This window comes from Cinclus cinclus, chromosome 7 (genome assembly GCF_963662255.1).
Source record: "Cinclus cinclus chromosome 7, bCinCin1.1, whole genome shotgun sequence".
Taxonomy (NCBI): Eukaryota; Metazoa; Chordata; class Aves; order Passeriformes; family Cinclidae; genus Cinclus; species Cinclus cinclus.
In genome coordinates this window covers 3,013,083-3,034,221 of record NC_085052.1, presented here as the reverse complement: position 1 = coordinate 3,034,221, position 21,139 = coordinate 3,013,083, and positions in this window count along the sequence as shown.

Here is a 21,139-nt window from a genome sequence, read left to right as displayed (position 1 = left end):
AGCATTTCCTTCCAGTGTGCATTAGCATCATAAAAAGCTGCTTGAGAGGTACCAAAACTCTCGCAGTACAGCGCATTATACATCCTGTATTCAACATTTACCCAGCAATATCTGGGGGAAAAAAACCCCATTCCCTAAAAATCACAGAGATGAAATGACACTCTCCCATCTGCCCCATGGAAAGGGGGCTGTATCCGAGGCACTCCGGAGGGGTGGGAGGCAGAAGGGCCCACAGAAAACTTGTGCTGGGCAGAACAAAGGCGCAGGAGCTGCGGTGGGGAGCGAGCGGCAGCCGCAGCGCCGGGAGAGCGCGAGCACAGAGCACAGTCCATAAAGCCACAATGAATGGTAATGACAGGCAATAAAACACCCTTTTAAAAATCCAGTAAAGGATAAAGACGGTAGGCTGCAGCACTGACTGGCAGTGCTGCGGCTGCAAAACATCGGCAGATTAGCATAAAGCATGGCAAGAAAGTACAACTAAAAATTATTCAGTCATACCAAATACTTGCAGGGGAATCTAGGCCAAGCAAGCAATCAAAATCAAATAGAAACAAGGTATATGTAATCCCACAGTAAAAAGATTGAGCAACTGTACATTGCCAAGACATTTTAATACTCCCTTAGCCCACAGTTTTTGAAAAGCATTAATAGAGCTATAAAAAGTGAGGAAAGCTGCACAATGCAGTTCAGACCAACACGGGGGTGTAATTCTACACCGATGTAGCACCAGTGTTAATATAATCTCTCTCATGTTACACAAGAAGCCCAGCAAGAGCATCATAAAATGCAATATGTGTTTTCTCTACAAGCTTAAGTGTCTTTTAGCATAATTATTCCTGATGCTTCAGTTATGGGAAGGAACACTACCCATCTAAGCAGCAAGAAGATATTTATTTGTCCTTAAGGTGCAATTACATTCTGGAAAATGACTCAATGAAAATGACTCTCCTTTTGCTTGTTAGGGGTCACACACTGCTAAGACCAAAGTCCTTGGCATTAGGTGTCTGCTCCTTAAAAAGCTCAGGTTCTGTTTAGCCCTCCTGTTTTTTCTCTGGGTTGTTTTTTCTCAGCTCCTGCAGCTCTAGGAGACTGAGCATTATCTGTTGTGGCACATGGAAAATCATCAGATCATAATTTAAATTCCAAACACTAAATCTTTGTGCTGAGGATGCTCGAGGCAAAAAGGCCACTGAGTGGCTTTCTCTGTTGAATTCACAGAGCTACTAGTTAAGGGAAACAAACAAACAAACAAACACCAACCCCCAAACCAACCTTTTATTTAAATTTTTCATTTCAGCAGATTTGAAGTCATCAAGATTTATCCCATGAAATTTTTCCAAGGACAGCCAAATCTTCTCATGCAGGCTCTGCAGTGAGCCCAGCTCCCTTGTGAAACATCTGCCTGCCTGCCTGCCTGCCAGGCAGCACCACTCCTCAGTGGTGACAGTGCTCCCTCCCTGGGAACAGTCACCAACCTTACTAAAAAGTTTTAATAAAAAAACTCTCTTCTGTAAGGCTGGGAGCCTTTGGAAGGAAACCCCAGGCTCTACAGACAGCGAAGAACAAGGTGAAGAGCCCATTTATTTTATTCTTCCCCTTGGTGTTGACTTGCCCAGTGGAGGACTCTGGGACAAGGGATGTCAGCATTCTGCAGCCCAAGTGTAACAAATTCTACCACCTTAAATCACATTTTCCAGTCAAATATAGTTTTTATCACAACACAATGATGAGGTGCACATTCCCTGGCATTAAAGTCAATTCCTCATCTGGGGAGCCCTAAGTCTCATGGATAAAGAATGGGACGATTTTTACAGAGCAAACTTATTTTAGTATAGCTGAAAACAGGTGGGACTTTTCCCTTCTGGATCATGTTCTTTTTGTACCACAAAGTTCCTCTGGTGTGTAAAAATCCATAACTCTAACGAATACATGCCAAGAGCTGTTTTTATTAAATGATTAAATGTTTCAGCGTCTCCCCTGAAACTGTGTGCTTCAGCAAGAGGATTTTGGAGGAACATATGCAAATGGAAACAATATTAAAATAGTTCCTTAGTCTCCTGCAACAGCGTGCAGTGATTTAATACTATTAAACAGCAAACCCTTATTTCATTTCAATATTTATCTTCAGTTTTTCTCAAGGAAAAAAATTAAAAGGCGCCTGTACTTGATTCTCTGATTTTATATAACCAAGTAAAAATTATTGTGCATTAAGCAAAGAAACTTGTAAACTTCCCAGCTCAAAAAGCCAAAGTCTCTGCAGAAAACATGGATCTGATCCAAGGAGCTGTGGGCAGGGGAAGATGGAGGCAGAGTTCTCTTGGTGGGTCTCCAACTGTCCTACGGCTTCGCCTTGTGGAAAAGACCTGCACTTTTTGGGATTGCTGAGCCCTGGGCAGTGCAAAGGGCACTGCACCAGAGTGCTGGGGGGCTGCAGAGGCCCTTCAGCAGCTTTTCTCTCATTCCTTGACTCTGACCCCAGGCTGAACAGAGCCCAAAGCCAAACCTGCCCCACCAGGCTCACACCCAAGGGCAATCCCAGCGCTCGAAATCTCTGCATTGGTGCCTCCCCCACTGAACATTTTTATCCACCTGAGCAGCTATGGGCACCCCAAAATGCCTTTCCCTGTGGCTGGCAGGGAGTTCAGAATAAATGTGTGCACAGCAAAAAATCCACGTGCTCCTTAACCCAGTTTCGAGGAGCGACTCTGGCACCACCTTCAAAAAACCTCTCCTTGGCAGCCAGGGCTATTCCCAAACGTTGGGTAATGGGCAGGAGAAAAGGGTTTTTCACAGCAAACCAGGAGTGAGAGCGGTCAAAAGAAGGCGTCCAGGCTGTTAGGTTTGAATGGCACGTGGATAATAGGCAGGACAGCACGCAGGGAACTCTGCCTCCTTCCCTGACACCGACTGCTCACGTTTGTGCAGCACTTCAGCGCTGCGCTTAGTTCATGCTTTACCTTAAAGTGCCGCCTTTTAACTGGAGAGGAAACGTGCAGCAGCTTTCATGGCCCTGCTGTGTAACTGCGGGCAAGTGAAGCCTTTGAAATGGCAGCCTCTGAAAGCAAGGGATGTTGGGTTCTATGGAAAGGCTTTCTGGCACAGGACTGACGATTAGCGAGGCAATAACAGAGAATTAAAAGAGGGAACTAAGTCGCTCTTGTCAGGCATCCCCCTTTCTTACCTCTTGCAATATGGACATGTAACTGTGTCTAGAAACGAAATCTGGGACGGGGGATGTTGGTCACAAAAGGAAGTTTTAATAATACAAGCCCTGGGCACAAGATAAAAACTTGTAATTTGATGGGTTTTACATGCACATGGAGTTGTGGCCATGGTTATGAACACATTTACACAATTTCCAAGAAAACAAAGAAGTTGGGAACTGAAAAAAGAACCCTCTCCTTTTGACCATTCAAGGTCTATGAATGAAGTTGGGAATTTGCACTCTACCTTATTCATTAAAATAGAAACTGCCATCACTTTAATGAGCAGCCTGAGGGTGGACAAAGTGCCTTGAATAGATACGCACCATAGAGAACTTGGCATCCTCGCTGAAACATAATGTGGGATTGCAATTGTGGGATTTTTCCAGTGAATACGAAGTGATCAAAGATAACACTGCCCCAAAAAGAATTAAAACAGTGCAACATTGCATCAAGTTACAGCCAATGTCAATCATTACACGCCTGAGTGAACAGGATCTTTTAAATAATGTTATAGACATGCTGTGGCATTCAAAATATTCACTGAATTTCAAATTAAAATGCAAAAGCATGTTCCATGCTCATCTGACCAGAATAGAGAACTCGAGGCACATCTTTCCAAATACTGGTCTAATGCCACATCATTTACCGTCAGCTGGAGGACAGGCTAATTTTATGCAGAACTGGAAGATGGGAGGACTGTCACATTAAATGGATTCCCAAAAGTTACCTTTGCCTATGGTCCTGGGAGATGAGAAATTAGCAAAGATGGAGTTAGAAAAGACTGGGGAAGGAGAGGACTAATTGCAGACTGATCACCTTTCCTACTGAGAAAGAAAAAGCCCTTGGAACAATGCAGAACTTGAACTCATCATTGTGTAGAGGAGAGTTTCTGGCATGGAATTCCAGCCTGAGCTGCTTGCTGGAAAAAAATGTCGCTTTATTTACATGCTAAAGGGAACCACCTCCTCGCTTTGGGCTGCAGATAAGCAGCAGCGGTGGTGGCGAAGAAAAAGAAAGGGAACAGTACACCATTCTGGAAAAGGAGAGGGTGGGAGGGAATGGAGTAAAGACACATCAAAGGAAATATTTATAATATGCCACTGCAGAGGGGGAGAATGCAGAAGTCTTTTGCAAACATAACAGGGAGCTCAAAGTAATTTCAATTTCTAAAAAGGTCAGAGAGGAAATAGCAGAGAAAAACTTTACTCCAAGCCCAGAAATAGCAATAGAAATATTGGAGCATTTAACCTTAAAACCTCTACGAAAACAGCATGAAATTCAGTCCTCAGGTGGAAAGGAAAAAAACCATCTTCAGTGAAGTCTATAGAAACCAACTGGGAGCAGGATAATCTATGTGCTGTATAAGTGCAATTAAGTGGAGGATGGAGTAAGCAAATTTAGATCCCACAAAAAACACGATCAACAGAAGTGAAGGGAAGAAGTACACATCACCCACTACTGTGTTATTTTTTTTCATAAAATGATCCAATTTGGCTCTAATTTTCAACACTGCAAGATCATGGATTTGCACAAAGCTCAGATTAGCCCAGGATCTGGCTCAGAAGCTGACAGAAATTATCTAAATCTCAAATAACCTCACATCAGTTAAAGCCAGGCTCTCATGCTGGAGCCCTCGGCAAGCTCTGAGGGCCAGGAGCTGTCCTGGGGATCCCACTGATTCCAAGAACATTCTGCATTCCCTTGAGCATGGGATCATCACCTTTTCTCTTTAACACCCAGACTGCTTTCAAATCTATGAGTAATATGCAGCCTAATTTTGCTAAATGAATTGTAATTACAGTAATTCATGCCTGTAGCTCGTGCCCTTTTGTGGGAGGCTTTTGCTGTGAGACCCATTGTATCATCTTCTCTTTGGATCTACAGTTTTAGAACTGATCTCATGGAGCTCTGATCAGCTCGTGTGTTATGGCTCTGTTTGGGTAAGGGGTTTAATTATGTAATTTCATTATTTATTTTTCGGTAAATAAAATCGCATTGCATTTCATTCATTCACTGACACCTCAAGGTCTAGAATGTGTCTGAACTTGCTTTTTGGTTCAATTGTTTATACTACAAGGTTTACTTCATAATATTTCATGAAAGGAAAATTTTATCATGGACTTAGAGGATTTAATTTAAGGTAAATGCTTAATTTAACATTCTTATAAATAAGAAATGGAGCAGCAGGAAGAAAAAGATTTTAAATGAGCAAACTGCTTATTTGAAGTGCTGAGAAGTGTAATCTAATGAGCTGAGCACTGGACAGGGAGCCAGAAACCTTCAATAGATATTCCAGATTAGACCCAGCTTGAGACTGCTGTCTCAAGCAAGCTATCAATCTCATCTGAGGTTGTTCTCTGCCTGACAGTGCTTAAAAGATCCGAATTTGTTACGTGTTTTTGTCACTTAACTTTATTCCTCATTTCACATCAGCACTATTCTCAGCCTCAAAAGAACAGAAAATATAATGGGTTGGATCTTCAGTGGCCACTTTCACTGAAGCACAGCCTCAGCATGATCCAGTTCTCCTGTTCCCAGGTCCGGGATCATCCTGTTTGTGCATTCACCAAACCTCATGGACAGAAGAACTGCCTCATCCATGCAGGGCAATGGCACACTGGTTTCGGAGCTAAATTGTGCCAGGTATATCTCCTACACCAAGGTTTGCCATTCACAGACAGCCATTTAGGGACAAGAGTCCCAAAAAGGCCCCAAAAGCCTTGAATGAATGTACATTACGATCTTCCCAGTCACCACTGGAAATCTCAGCTGGGCAGGGATTGATGTACACAGAGAACTATGGGGAAATAACAAAATACAGAGAGGAGAAAAACAGCAAGCAAAGCACAAGCAGTAACAAAATGAAGATGAGGTTGTTAATGTGAAAATCAGCAGCTTTCAGGAGCCGTGTGCCAGCTCGGATCTCTCTCCTCTCAATTCGAGGTTACTTGCACTGGTAGGGGCTTGGTGTGAGTTGAAAGACAGGGCCTCCCAAAGAAACAAGGTGATGCCAATGTTTTACTGATGTGAGACGGAAGGGCTGCCTGTCCCACTGCAGTCCCAAATTCAGCAGGGAGTGGGGGCTGTGATGTGCAGCCCCCCCAGATGCTGCAGCTCCCAAACCTCAGCCTATGTGGACCTGCTGCCACCATGCCCCTCTCAGCACCTGCTCCGTAGGTTGCCAACTCTTCTGCTAAAGGACCAAAAATCAGATTTGATGATCTAATCACCAAAGCAATGATAAAAACAATTTAAAAAACCTCTCCAACAAAGAAAATACAAATTTCCCCTATAAATTCAGAAAGAAAGAATAAAATTAATTTTCAAAGATCCACAGAACTGAAGATGCCCAGCTGTGTGCAGAGGATTTCTAAGGAGGTTCCCTGATCACAACCTGTGAGGATGGGAGAGTGTTGCAGAAGCAGCTGGAGGGTGATGGAAAAGCTTTCTGAACCCTACAGTTTTTCCTTTTGCTCTTCCTTTGAGAGAGCAAACACAGACTTACGCAGTCAGAAGTTATTTTTAAATTTCCTTATTCTACATTAAGAAGAATAAACAACACTACAAACAAAGCAACATGAGTTCTTTTATTCCCAATAAACAATGGGATTTATATTTAAGTGTGTATATGAATCCTATACCTCAGGTCACAATTTAATCTCTCTTTAATTTAATGCCCAATTTAATCTCAATATGACAGCTAACAATTAAGAGAATGCATGTGGAGCCACTTAGTGTTTGATTGTATCGGCCGTGTATTGACGGTGAATACGGGACTGTTTTCCCGTAGATCATAAAACTTCAGAGCAAAAGATTGCACAGTTCAGAGAAATGTCTCCTGTTCTCAGCAGCTCTCAGGATTAGGACTTTAATGAGCCATGACTGACTCATACCCATGCATGTGTTGCAAAACCCCTGTAGTTTTATTAACCTACTTAATTAGCTAACTGTTCCATAGTGGACATTTTCAATGCAGTACTTCAGGTATGACGCACTCTTCTCTATACTTAAATTTTGGTCCAAAAAATAGAGTTTGCAATAAACCCTTTGTACAAAGTCATCTTCCACAAGCTTTGTCTTTTTATGCCATACCCTAAGCATGGGTCAGAGGTCCCAAACATCAGTGAGCACCATCCAGCCTTTGGGAGACTGTGGGAACAGCCTCCTGGGATCAGACCTCCAGTCCACCATTTACTTGCTCTGCTTCCTTCTCAAAGCTGTTCTGCCTGGAGAACAGAAGGCTCTGGGGAGACCTTTTAACAGCCTGCCAATACCTCCTAAAGGGAACTTGTAAAAAGGTGCATATAAGTCTTGCAAAAAGGCTGGAGAGGAACTTTGGACAAGGGTATGGAACGACAGGACAAGGGGAATGACTTTAGGCTGAAGGAGAGTAGGTTTAGATTAGATATTAGAAGAAATTCCTCCCTGTGAGGGTGGTGAGGCCCTGGCACAGGGTGCCCAGAGAGGTTGTGGACTCCCCCCATCCCTGGCAGTGTCCAAGGCCACTTGGATGGGGCGTGAAGCAACCTGGGATAGTGGAAGGTGTCCCTGCCCAAGGCAGGAGAGTGGAATGAGATGAGCTTTAGGGTTCCTTCTAACCCAAACTACTCTGTGGTTCTGTGAAATGCACCATTTCCAATAGCATGGGATAATGCAACAGATAAGGAAAAACTTCTCACCCAGGTCATGCATTGTAGAGATGTAAAAGTGCCACTTTGTACAAAAGCAAGGATGGGCTGTGCTCTGTGTTAGCCATGTTCACAGATTTCTACCAGTTTAAGTGTTTCATAGATTTAAATCCATGGATGTGCCTTACACAACCCCTTGCAGCAGGATTATTTCTAATGCACAACTTTGCCTAGACCTTATTTGTCATGTTCCAGCATTCATCAGTACAAACCTTAAAACTAAAATAAAATTACAGTGTGTTTTAAAAAATCACACCCCAAGTGATTTTATATAGTAAACTATTTATTTTAAAACAAGATTAAATATTGCACCTCACTGAAATATCTTCTCTTAGCAGAGAGCACTCAGATGGAAAATTTCATACATTTCAACTGATTTTTTGCCTGAATGGTTTTCACATATTTTTCGAAAACCTAGTTGTGTCAAATGATTTATTCTCCTCTAACAATACGGTACAAGCAGCTCGGAAGATGCAAGTGCTGAAATGGTTGACGGCAGTTGGCCAATTAAGTGCTCTCCAGTATTCCATTTTTTTTTTTTTTTGTGCTTTGCACGTACTAATCCTTTTCTTAATGTATTGAGGTTCTATCCAGCAGAAAGAATGAGCTAACTGCAAGGCATGCCACATGAGGAGTGGGGAAATGTACGGCAACACGCTCGTATCCAGGGGAGGTTTAGCCAAGTGTGAAGTAGAAAACACATCTTGGGAGGAGCAAACACTGGGGAAGGGAAGGGAAGGGAAGGGAAGGGAAGGGAAGGGAAGGGAAGGGAAGGGAAGGGAAGGGAAGGGAAGGGAAGGGAAGGGAAGGGAAGGGAAGGGAAGGGAAGGGAAGGGAAGGGAAGGGAAGGGAAGGGAAGGGAAGGGAAGGGAAGGGAAGGGAAGGGAAGGGAAGGGAAGGGAAGGGAAGGGAAGGGAAGGGAAGGGAAGGGAAGGGAAGGGAAGGGAAGGGAAGGGAAGGGAAGGGAAACCAGAGCCATGAGGAATCCCAGGAAGCAGGGGAAGGTGTTGCCTGGCTCAGGAGCTTCGGGAGGGCTCTGGGCATCCTGGGAAAGAAATCCTGGGCTTCTGTCCCCAGGGGTGGCCCCAGGAAACCTCCCCAGCAGCACATCACTGGAGGAGGAGATAATGGATGTGATAATGGTGCTGCCTGTGCCAGGCAGAGCCAGGCAGCTTCCAACAGCACAGCTCGGCTCATTCCAGGCTCCTCGGGCTGCTGCTGGTGCCTTCCAGCCCCTCATGAGCTCTTGGGTAACATGAACACACCAACTTCTTCAGAAACATTGTTCTGTCCCGTGGAAGGGAAAAAAAACACTCTAAAATGTGATGAACTGTTCTTGTCTCTTCGATTACAAAGTGGTAAGAAAGGCGTGGCTTTAAATACTGTATACACAACTTGGAAGAAGTGACACAAATGTACAGAACATAAGCAGTGATAGCAGCAGAATTTTGTCTACTAAAAGACAGCACTCTGTTAATTGTAAGAAAAGAAAATGTAATTTTATTTTCAGTGGATTTTTTTCCGAACCTTTAGATTTGTTTTACTAAAAAAAAGCAAAATTTTCAAGTTTTCAGAAAACTTTCCATTGAATCATATTCTGCTTTCCCTGCAGTCTTTTCTTCAGCCTTACTAATCATCAAGTAACTCCCAAAATTCTCCTTAGGTTTCTGGGGAGGAAAAAACCCTAAATTTTCAATTGCAAAACCTAAATTCGTACTTCAGAACCTTCCCAACTGCTGTTCTACTCAAATTCCTCATTAGGGAAGACAACACTTGTCAAGTGCAGTGAAGACACCAGATATCTGAAGGCCAGTGAGGAAGACAAAATGCTATGAAGAATTCTGAAGTGATTTACAGCCCAGACCAAATTTATTTATTGCAGATTACTTTGTCTAATCCTTCTCCTGCTGAAGTTATCTCTGCCTTCAGCATCGGGCGTCGATGACAGAAGTATTACCACTACACATCAAAACATTGCTATAATTTCTCTCAGAGATCTATACCAGTCACAACAGGTTGCAGTGATTTTTGCAGATAAAAACCTGCAAGAAAACTGGTTTTTTCTTGTTAGCCAGCTGGAGTTAAAACAAGTGACAGCCAGAATGAGCAGGCACTCCTGGCAGTTTCAATGAGAGGCTCTTAATTACAAGTCACAAGAGTAGGGGTCATCTCCTCTGAGGCCAGGACATTTGAACGCCTCCCTTCGGGTTATAGCATTACTAGAAAATGTGTTTGTCTATTAGAACTCCAGAAAAATAAATAAATTGAGTGAAAGCCTTGCTGGGATTCTCTCCTTCCACAATGTCTTCCCATTTCCAAAGAGAATGAACATTCCAGCATTGCTGATGGACTCAGAGCATTTCACCAGCTTTTAGCCTGGTCCTTCTCAGAGCTGTAACTCCTAAAATAGGGTTTTTCTACCTGAAGAAGTGAAGGCTCCAGGGAGACCTTAGTGCAGCCTTTCAGTACTTATAGGGGCCTAGAAGAAAGATGGGCGCAAACTTTCTGGCAGGGCTTGCTGTAGCAGGACAAGGGGGAATGGTTTTAAACTGAAGGAGGGTTGATTTTGATTAGATCAAGGCTTTTTCAGGGTGGTAAAACACCAGCACAGGCTGCCCAGAGAGGTGGTGGATGCCCCATTCCTGGAAACACCCAAGGTCATATTGGATGGGGCTCTGAGCTACCTGCTCTAGTGTAGGTGTCCCTGCTTATTGCAGGGGGATTGGAGTACATGAGCTTTAAAGGACCCTTCCAACCCAAACCATTCTATGAAAAATGGGAATAACCACTTCAGCACTGAGGCTGGACTGCAGTCCGAGTGAAGGCAGCGCTGGAGAAAACCAGGAAATCTGCCGGGAATGATGGCAAGAACAAGGAGGACAAGTATTGTGCTCAGGGGTCCAAATAAGAGCTGGGTATAAAGCTCCTGAGAATAGATTTTCAATACATTTCACTCATTTCTCCTGCTTTTGGATTGTTCATTGTCACCTCCAGTGCATTCGTCACTCGATCTGCCATTGGCTTGCTAGATCAACACATGGTCCCTACTTTGGGCAGTTTTTTTTAGGATTCCAACTTTGTCTGAGCAGCATGATATATGCTACTAAATAAAGGAGAGATTACAAATACAGGCCTTGGATATCAAGCATCATACTGTCCTCCTTTGTGAAAACAATTCAGCTAAAATTACATATATGGAAAAAAACAGCGTTAGTCAGGATGATTTATTAATTGTACAAAACATGCCTGAAGGCAGATTGGGAATGGAATTCAGACTGATGGACACATAGGAGGATTAAGCCAATAATGGCAAGGCACTGTGCAACTTCTTAGTCACAAATGCTCTCATCACATGAAATTATTTTCACAGATGGTATTTATACTACAGCAGGAGTTGCCCTACAGTTCCTCTCTTATACATTACAGAAACTGAAATGCTGGTTTGATAAAACTTTTATGCTTACCAGAGACTTTCTGCAAGTCTCTTTTATATCAAAATTTGACAACCAAGCACTTTATTCCTAAATCTGACAGGTACTCAAGTCATTTAATTGGGAAACTTGCTCTTTGCTAAAGTTCTGCCATATCATGACTGGATGGGTTTCCATATTAAAAAGGGAAACAAGAAAGGAGCTAAAAAGTATGGAAAATTGCACAAGAGACCACAGAAAACAAATGTAGAGGTTTATTCTGAGTGATTTAAAACTTTCTGTCATATCTTCTGTCATAGGACTTAATTTAGCTCATGATTCATAAATACTGGGCAGAAGTGTTCTGCACTGGTCTGGCTTATCCATTAACTGGCCACTGTGGTATTTCTTGCATTTTCCCTGCACTGGCCATTTGCACACATAGCTGTTGCAATAAACAAGCCACGCTCTGGTCCATCAAGGGAAGCCAAGAAAATGCTCTCCTTCAAAGGGGATGGACAGAGTGGAGGAGCAAGGAGTGGTAGAAGAGCCACAAGTGGCTTGGAAACTATATTTAATTTGTAAATAGCAGGAGATCCCAATCCCATTCCCAAATGCACAAGTGGCCCTGGAAATCCTGCATTAAGGAAATCCTACATCAAAGCCCATCACCCACCCCTCTCAGCTGATGTTTACATGGACCTGTGAGTCTCGAAGGGCCAATGCAGCACAGCCAATTCCTGTTCCAGAGAACCTTTCTGCCTACAGGAATAAGGCAAGACCAAAGAGGAGTTTCACATCAGAAATTAAACCTGAAGGAAATCCACACTTCCTGATCCTCCCAGGTGCATGTGCTGCACTGTTTCCTTGCAATTCCCCTGTTTTGGTGAGGCAGAGGTGGGAGAAGGGCTACAGATGCTGCCAGACAAAGAGCTGGTGCCCATTACTGTTGCAGATGGTGGAAGCAGAATCCTCTTTCTTTTCACACTATCAATTAAGCAATGTTGCCAAACCCACATCAGCTTCTCAGTCAAACATTTCATTTCTCAGCAGTCTGTGTGAAGTTTGAGAGCTACAGTATGTTCTGCCAGCGGCCTCCAGAAAGCTGCTTTGCATTGTTTTGCTTAAATGGCTACAAAACTGCTGTCAAAGAGACACTGTCAACTGCAGCTTTTGTGTTTATGTCTTTTTTACTTTTAAAAAAAAAAAGAGATAAAGAAAAAAGAAACAAAACCTTGTGGAGCTGAAAGAACTGATTGCTGCTTGTTTTATCAGTCCTTTTTACATTCCTTTGGCAGACACTGGGTTTTCCTCTCTGCTATTCACAGTGCAAGCATATTCAATATTGAATAGACCTTTTTGACAGTTTTTGAACCTGTTCCATAAGATTCCAAATGCACTGATTCATGGGGACTTGTAAAGTTCCTACAACATTTAAAAACGTCCACCCTGACTCAAGAATTGTTTTACATCAGGATAATTTAAAACTTCTGCTCCTTCATCTGTATGATTTCTCAGAGCCAGAAATAAACACTTTCACAATGGATTTGTCTGCCTTGTGCACTGAGAAGTATACAACAGCAAACACTCACTGCCTAGAAGTCATGATATCGAATTATCTAATATTAGAAAGGCTCTGCTTTTGTCTTTCAACATCTAAATGGGGGTAAAAGGCTGGTCTTGGAAAGAATAGTCCACTGATTCTCATATTTTAATGAGCATCAGTGAGAAACAACCGCTGGACACATTGAAACACAAACTAAATTTCACTACTATGGTTGTAGATTTTTTATTTGCTGCACACTCTTATATTTTGAGTTTCCCAGCAGCCTGGGTATATTTTTTTCCTCAAGTATCCCCTCCATTGCCCTAATGCTGCTTCTCTAACAACTAACACCATGGCAGCAATACTGATTATAGTTTGAAACTGCTCCTGTTTTCTTACTTTAGGGGTATTTCCAGCCTGATCCTCACTTTGGAAAAGCAGATGTGAATCTGTGTAAATTAATAAATGACAATAGTGATGATTACAGTAATGTGTTATGAGCTATTCTCAGCTGCTCCCAGACACATGGAGTGGTGGTTACATTTTCTATTCCACGGTCAGCATAAAGGAAATAAATAAAACAGTGGTTCTCTATTTATTGTCCATAGATTCACTGGAGTAATTCCCACATAAAGCAGTGAAGTCTACGGTCACTGAGCGCAAATTCAATACACAAGAGCCCACATGTTTTAGTGGAAATTTTTTTGGTAGCCCACAAACAAAAAAGGGATGAAAACCACTGAGGACTGAATCACATACAAATAGAGCATTAGATCTCTCACATATGTCCTCCTGGGGAAAAACTCCCACAGAAAGCACCAGGAATTAAATCTATAGAAATGTAATACAGCTCTATGGAATTTCCTCTGAAGGCCTATAGAATTTAGTACAGCAGGGAGTCCTTTTCAGAGCTCTTTTTTTTTCAGACAACTCACAGAAGGATATAATTCTAATGAATGGGATTTAAAAAAAAGTAATAGATTGACAATAATTTTCTATTAAATTATTTCCCATAGAAGTATTGACAGCAATAGCTATTAACATTATTTTATAAAACTGGAGAGATATATTGATTAGTGGAGCCATTCTGTCCCGACACAGAGGACTCAGGTGATTTATGTTGCTATTCATTGTTAGGCAAAGGGGTTTGTTATTATTCTTTTTTTTTAAACATCTGGAGTGAATGAATAATTACTTTAATTAAAATAAGAGACTTTTATCTGCTGTCCTTGAGAAGAACTTTGCCTCATGCTACCTGGCAAATCCACAACTGCCACCATGTAAATACTTTTCATGGATTTTTTGTGATTTAAGATGCAATTTCTCCTGGGGATTCCCAGCTCTTGGATTTTGCCTGAGTATCCCCAGGTCACCCAGGGAGGAGCAGCCAGTACAGCAGAGCTGGGCTGGCTCAGTGATGGACAAGGGATTGGTTCCATGGCAGTGACAAACCAGGGGACAGCAGAGCTCCTTGCACAGAGAGTGAGGCAGGGGCAGCCAAACTGTAAAAGGAGAGAGAATCACAGAATCATTTAGGTTGGAAAAGCCCTGTAAGACCATCGAGTTCAACTATGCCAGCACTGCCAAGGCCATCACTGACCCATGTGCCCAAGTGCCACATCCACATGGGTTTTACATCCCTCCAGGGATGGAGACTCCACCACTGCTCTGAGCGGCTGTGCCAGGGCTGGACAAACCTTTGAGTGAAGCAATTTTTCCCAATATCCAACCTAAACCTCCCCTGGCACAGCTTGAGGCCATTTCCTCTTGTCCTGTCCCTTGTTCCCAGGTAGAAGAGCCCAACCTCCCTCCCCCCCGGCTGCCCCCTCCTCCTCTATTTGTCCTTCGGAGTGGGTGACAAAGGAAAGGGGGAGAAGAGATGAGGATTCAGGCTTTGGAAATTCCTCCTGTCTCAGCCTTCTCCCCTTCCATTTAAAAAGGGGAGGAAAAACAATGTAATGAAACCAACCTTACATACCTCGTAGTGCAGGGGTTTGTGAACTGATTAAATATCCTGAGAAAATATTGAGTCTATTTGGGTTTGATGGTTTTCTCTAGACCCTCATTAGTTTTATCACAGATTCATCTCTAATCTTTCCCACAGTGAGGTGGCAAAGTCAGATTTGCAAGGATCTATCTGCCAAAAGCTAAAAGTCAGGGAAGGAAAAACTGTTTCTTCCTTTAATGATCCAATTATCTGGAAAGAATTTGTTTTTACATTTTATTTCTTGTTGTCTCCTCAACTGTCCTTCATTTTGCCTTCTTTTCCCTCATTTACCTGAATATTGGCTAAATAAAGGGAAGCAAAATACTGAATTCTACCAAATGTGGGGACTCAACCTGATAGGAGCCTGAGCCTGATTTTTTTTTTTCCCCAAAAGAAAATGTGCTCTCCATGTTAATCCTGGCCCCAGTGAAGTCAGTGGCAAAATTCCTAATGCCTTAGTCCCCTGGGAACAGGATTTGGCCTGGCAGGGATGGACAGTAGCTAAGCCCACCACCTCCCATCCCTGGAGATCCTCCCAAGGCAGCAGTAATCAAAATAATTCATTTGCAGTTCTAAACCTTTGATGCATGACTGCTGAGAAAGAAGATTTGTGAAAGCTGTGACAAACTTACACCTCAGCTTTCAGGAAAGAAGAAAAAAATCTGTTGCTGGAAAATTTGCCAATTTTTCCCCTCTAGCCCTTAATGCAGAGCAATCCATTTGACCATATAATTATTACTTAAAGGAAAGGACTTGGTAAAAAAGCGTAATTTATGAGGGTGAACAAGGAAACAGATGAGATATATCAGAAGAAATATCAGAAGAAAAATACAAAAATAAGAGAAACAGTTCTGTATAATGCTGTCAGACCTAAATCAAAGTCAGAAGGGAAAAATGAGATGCTCGTGTACACAGATTATGCCACCATTAGTTTTTGCTGGAGAAGGAAGAACCTTGGCAATCAAGATTATCTGATAATTACCTTTCTTAATGCATTAAATTCACTCAGCTTCACCTTCAGGCACTAGCTGAACAAAATAATGACACACATCCTCATGGTTAATGGTTAAACCCTATTTCCAAGAAATCTATTACATGTGTTGTCACCTAGAAAGCCACACAATAAAGCATCTTTAAAAGAAGCACTGACTGAAAAGGATGGGGTTTGGAAACATAAATAGCAGTTGTTTGCATCAAAACATTTTAATGTGCAGGCTTTAGTAATACTAATGAAAGTTTGATTGTCTTTGTTAATTAGCTCCCCGCCCTCCTTTGTCAGCTGCAGAACAAACCTTCTCCTGCCAGCATCTCAGGATGCATTAGACATCATTAAACATAATTTTTAAATGAACATTTCATTTAAAAGAGATTAATTTTCAAAGTATGGCGGTGCTTGAAAACTAATCTGTACAATGATACAGCTGCTGAAGAATACCTCCACCTCCTAATTCCTCAGTATTTATGGATAGATCAGTCCACGTGCTGCTGCTAATGAGGTTTGGAGAGTCTATTTGATAATTTACTGGTTCACAAAGGGACTCTCCCAAGTGCCAGCCCCTTTCCATAGGATGTGCAAACTAGCCCAGGGCCAGCAGAGAGCCAAACACACCATCTACCCAGTCATACAAGCTCTGGAAAGAATAAATTTAACCTGAACCTGCTTTTCATCCCTTCCTGCACATGAGGACATGTTCCTCACAGGCAGCATCTCCAAGATGAAGTCCTGGTGGGATGACCCTGATCTCAGGGGACCAGATGCTCAACCCAGCACATTCGCCATGGTGCAGATCTCTCCACAGCACACTCCTTTTCCAGACCCTATCCTCTGCTATTTCCCTGGGTATTTGAATTAGTCACACCAGACACCAGCAGGAACCAGAACCTTTTGTGGTTCATTGCCATTGTCATGGGGTCAGCATGGGAGAAGAAAAACGGACCAGAGCTGCTTTGTAAATACAGAGTGAAACATCATTTTTATGTGAAATTTCATTGGTCTTAACAGAAACTCGCCAAGTTTTTTCTTATGGATAATTTGTTGCTGAGGAAATGGTCATTTCTACTGGAGAACAAGTGAGGTATCTATCTGCAGCATGCACAAATTCATGTGCTTCTGGAAAAATATGGGAAATTATTCTTCCAAACGGGATGCCCTTTATCTCACAGAAGGTTTCCTTTAAAGTGTAAACAAAAACTTTCTGAGACAGTAAGACCAATAAATTTTAGGTAATTCTTCTAAAATGGTCTGTGGACTCTGTCATGCCTCCAGCCACTCCACTGAAACACGGAGAAGGAAACCTATCAGTCACATCATGGAATTGCTTTAATGGTGCACAATGAAATGGAATTTGTAACAGGATTTGGGAAAAGAAATTAGAGCTTACCAGGACAGCTGATTTTCTCCCGTGCTAATATAACTCTGGTGACTCCCATGGGACTCCTGCCTGTCATGGACCTTAATTTAAGCTAACTCTTCAGCAATGTCCATAAGTAAAGACAGAAATTTAATAACTTTGCTGCAGTCTCAGGAGTTGATGAGATTTCAGCATTATCTTTGGGCACAATAAATACTAAAATGGAAGCTGAATTGGTTTTCACTTGCTATCATCTGAAAGTGTTCTTGTTACGTTTTTCTATGTGGATTGCTTAATTAGAAATACAGGTGCATTCACTGAGCTGTATTTCACTGCTGAACTTAAAAAGCCATTTTTAAACTGCTGATACAAAGCAAAACAAATACTTGCTGTTTAATTGGTTTTACTAAAAGTCATTTTAAATTAGTCATTTTTAAAATTAATTAATTTTAATTATACAGTGCAAATATTTATCTGTCAAGTGAGGACCCATAAAATGAATATGAGAAAGGAATAAAGCTGTCAGTACAAGGGATGAAATGGGCAGCTTCTGTGTCAGTTACTAATGATTGGCCATTATAAATAAGATTTTCCCTTCTGTTGTATGACATAATTTTTGATATTTATTGTACAGACTAACCATTAAAGCACTTCATGTATGACTCATAGTAGAATTTGATTCCATCAAAGTCAGGACTACAATGTACTTTTCCAGGATCAACACCTACACAGTCTCCAGTGCCCTGTACAGTGGAGGTGAGCAGCGCTGACAGAGCCGTGTCCCAGACATTTTGTGCTGCACTTGGCAGAGCACAGCTTGGCCAAGAGAGGCTGTTTATCAGTGATACTGTGCAGCACAGGTCAGGGAATGCCCCAGCAGCTTTCCCCGAGTTCTTACGTGTCATGCTGGAGACCAAAAGCCATTTTTATCACCCACTGCCTGCACCTGGACGATCACATATTATCTGCAGATGTCATGGCATTATTCCTCTCCTGTGCAGGACTCATGGAAAATGCTGTCAAGTCAGTCCTTCAGCTCTTCCAGGTAAAACAGCCACATTTAAACCCTGATTCTGTGCACATTGGTTACTTAAGCAGATTCCCTGCAGTTTACTGCAGGAGAAAAGCAACCCAGATTTGGTCATTAAATTTAGAATTTTTTGCTCATCTTATTCACACAGTCAAAAAAGGTATTTGTATCATTTTGCTTTTCAATGAATGGAATAAAATTAGCTGCATAACAAGTGTCCTTGATCATGAATTATATAAAGCAATGCATTTATTTGGAATTCCAAATGCACAAAAGAATTAAAGATGGTGAATGAGAAAATACGCCTACCAGAAGAAGAAAAGATCCAATTTTCCATGCATAGTACAGATCGTATTCCTAAAATGGCTGGAGCAGTCTGAAAATGTTATTGTAAGGGACATATCCTGAGAGTCCCTCTGACAGATGCACCTTAATTGTTGACTGAGATTTTAGGCACCTGCATCAGGGTCAGTGAGCAAGGCCAGGTGGGTTCATCTCATGGAACTGCTTCATCTTGATGCAATTAATGGAAACCCTGCCAAACCACAGAGAGAACCCACTCTGTCCCACGTCTGCATTCCCATCTTGGCAACAGCTATATCCAAAATGTAACTGTGCCTCTAGGCAGAAATCCAATCCAGGAAAGTTCAACATACGGATGGTCATGCTTGAGGTGAGACAAGAGGTTCATCTCACATAGATACCTCTGTTCTAAAGTGGCCAGACCAGTGTTCAAGTATATATTTGGAAACAAAGAATTTTTTGAGCACAATGTTGGTTTCATGGATTTATTAATCCCTCTCTGGATTTCCTTTCCATGAGAAAATGCATTTCTGTCTCTTTGAGGCTATAGGAAGCAACATGAACCTTCAGGTGCCGTTCTCCACCTTAGACCCAGACCTCAGAATAAGAATCATTCAGGTTGGAAAAGACCTTTAGGATCATCAAGTAGTCAGCCCAGCACCACCACACGGTCACCACTAAACCATGTCCTTAAGAGCCATATCCACACAGATTTTAAACACTCCCAGGGATGGCGATTCCACCACTTCCTCTTCCAGATTTTCCAGGTCTCTTTATCTCCAGCAGTGCTCATCCATCAGATTAGCAACAGCAAGTCTCTGCTTGCAGACCAGTAGGCATTGAGGGCAGTCAAACTGACCCCACAAGACAATGTCCTCTCCAGGAGATGCTCAGCTTGAAAGGACTCTGTCTTTGGTCCCAGCACTGCAGGTGGGCATCCACAGCTCACCAGCTCAGACAAAATCTCCTCCCCACTGAACACCACACATCAGCCAGGCAGGTGGAAACCCTCACATTTTGGTGCCCATGCCCTGGGATCCATGACCATTTTGAATGACACTATCAACCAAAAAAACCCAAATACAAAACAAAGGACCCAGTCCTGGATCTATGGTTAAGGACCTGGAGCAATTCCAAATGATCTAAGGAATTATCAAATTAATTCACGTTCCTTACAGGCCGGACAGTCCTTGACAGCCAACTGGACTGGGTTCAGTCTGAGACCCTGGGCAGAATGGATTTCAGCCAATATTAATAATTGCTTTACTAATTGAGGTTCTTTGTTTAGAATCTACAAATTATAATTTAGGGTCTGAGGCATCTGTGATTCCCTTTCACAAAAAAATTAAAGCACCTGGATGACAGTACTACTATTTTTCAGCTCTTGTTCATCTTAACAGTTTCGAGACCTTGACGTTGTTAACATGCTTATTTCACATAGTTTGGAGTTTTCCTTGCTTTCTTTGATCCTTTGGAAATGACTGGAACCATGAATATCCTCTGGATGACCACCTTTGAACAAAGGCAGTAATTGCTCAATGATACAATTGATTTTATCTGCATTAAAAAGAAGAAAGAGAACTCCAAGCCACCGTTTTTCCACTTTTAATTTGTGCAATAACGTGAAAGCCCAGACCAACTCAGAATTATGCAAAATACCAGGACACGAAGTGTCTAATTACATTCTGACTTTACTGATTCCTAGCACCCTAAGTCAAAGTAGGTGAACTATGAAGAACACAAAATAATTGCGATCATTATCACATAAAATGCACTGTATATGATTTTAGAGTGGTTTTGGGCTAAATCTATCTTTATTTTAGCCTCATGGTATAAAGTCCCATTTGTGCTAATAATTCTAAACCCCAGTTCAGGGAGGTGCAACAGAGCTTGATGAAAGCCAGATCTGGGGGGTGACCAGAGTATTTCATTCCTCTGGTGCATGAGAAATTCCTCTGACAAAGGAATCTTGGATATTATTCCACTGATGCTACCTCCGGCAGAGTGTCATGGAAGTGGTGAAAATAGAATCAACCTCTCAAGATCTGGGCCTTGAACAGCTGAATTTCCACGATTATATGTCAAGATAGAGAACTTTAATTGCTTATATCTATGCAACATTTTATGAGATGTGCTACAAGCCTGTAGCTATGAGATCTGCTACGAGCCTGCAGTTCAACCCATTTGCTCTTAAAATCAGCTTCTTAAATAATTTTAAAGAGAACCCTCAGCCCAGCTCAGCTCAGCTCTTTCATCCTTTATTTATGCTTTGTTTAAAATCACCAGAGTTGGTAAGACTGAGCGAGGTTGCTTTGCACCTCTCAGAAGATGTGTGCACATTAAACATATCGGCAATATTTATTTATTCTGCCATCTGTCCCACCAGCCCCACGTTCTCAACAGTTTGGCCTAGAGAGGGCCAAAACTCACCTGAGCATCATAAACCGAGTCCCCGGCTGTCAGCCTAACACTGAGCCCACAGCTGCTGTCCTGCTGCCCGATTTAATGAGGTTCCTAAAGTATGTGGACAAGTATTCGGGCTCTTGGTTGCCATGGCGATGGAGCGGCGCTCGGCGCGGGTGTCAGCAGCATCCCGATCAATGGGAATCATCCGT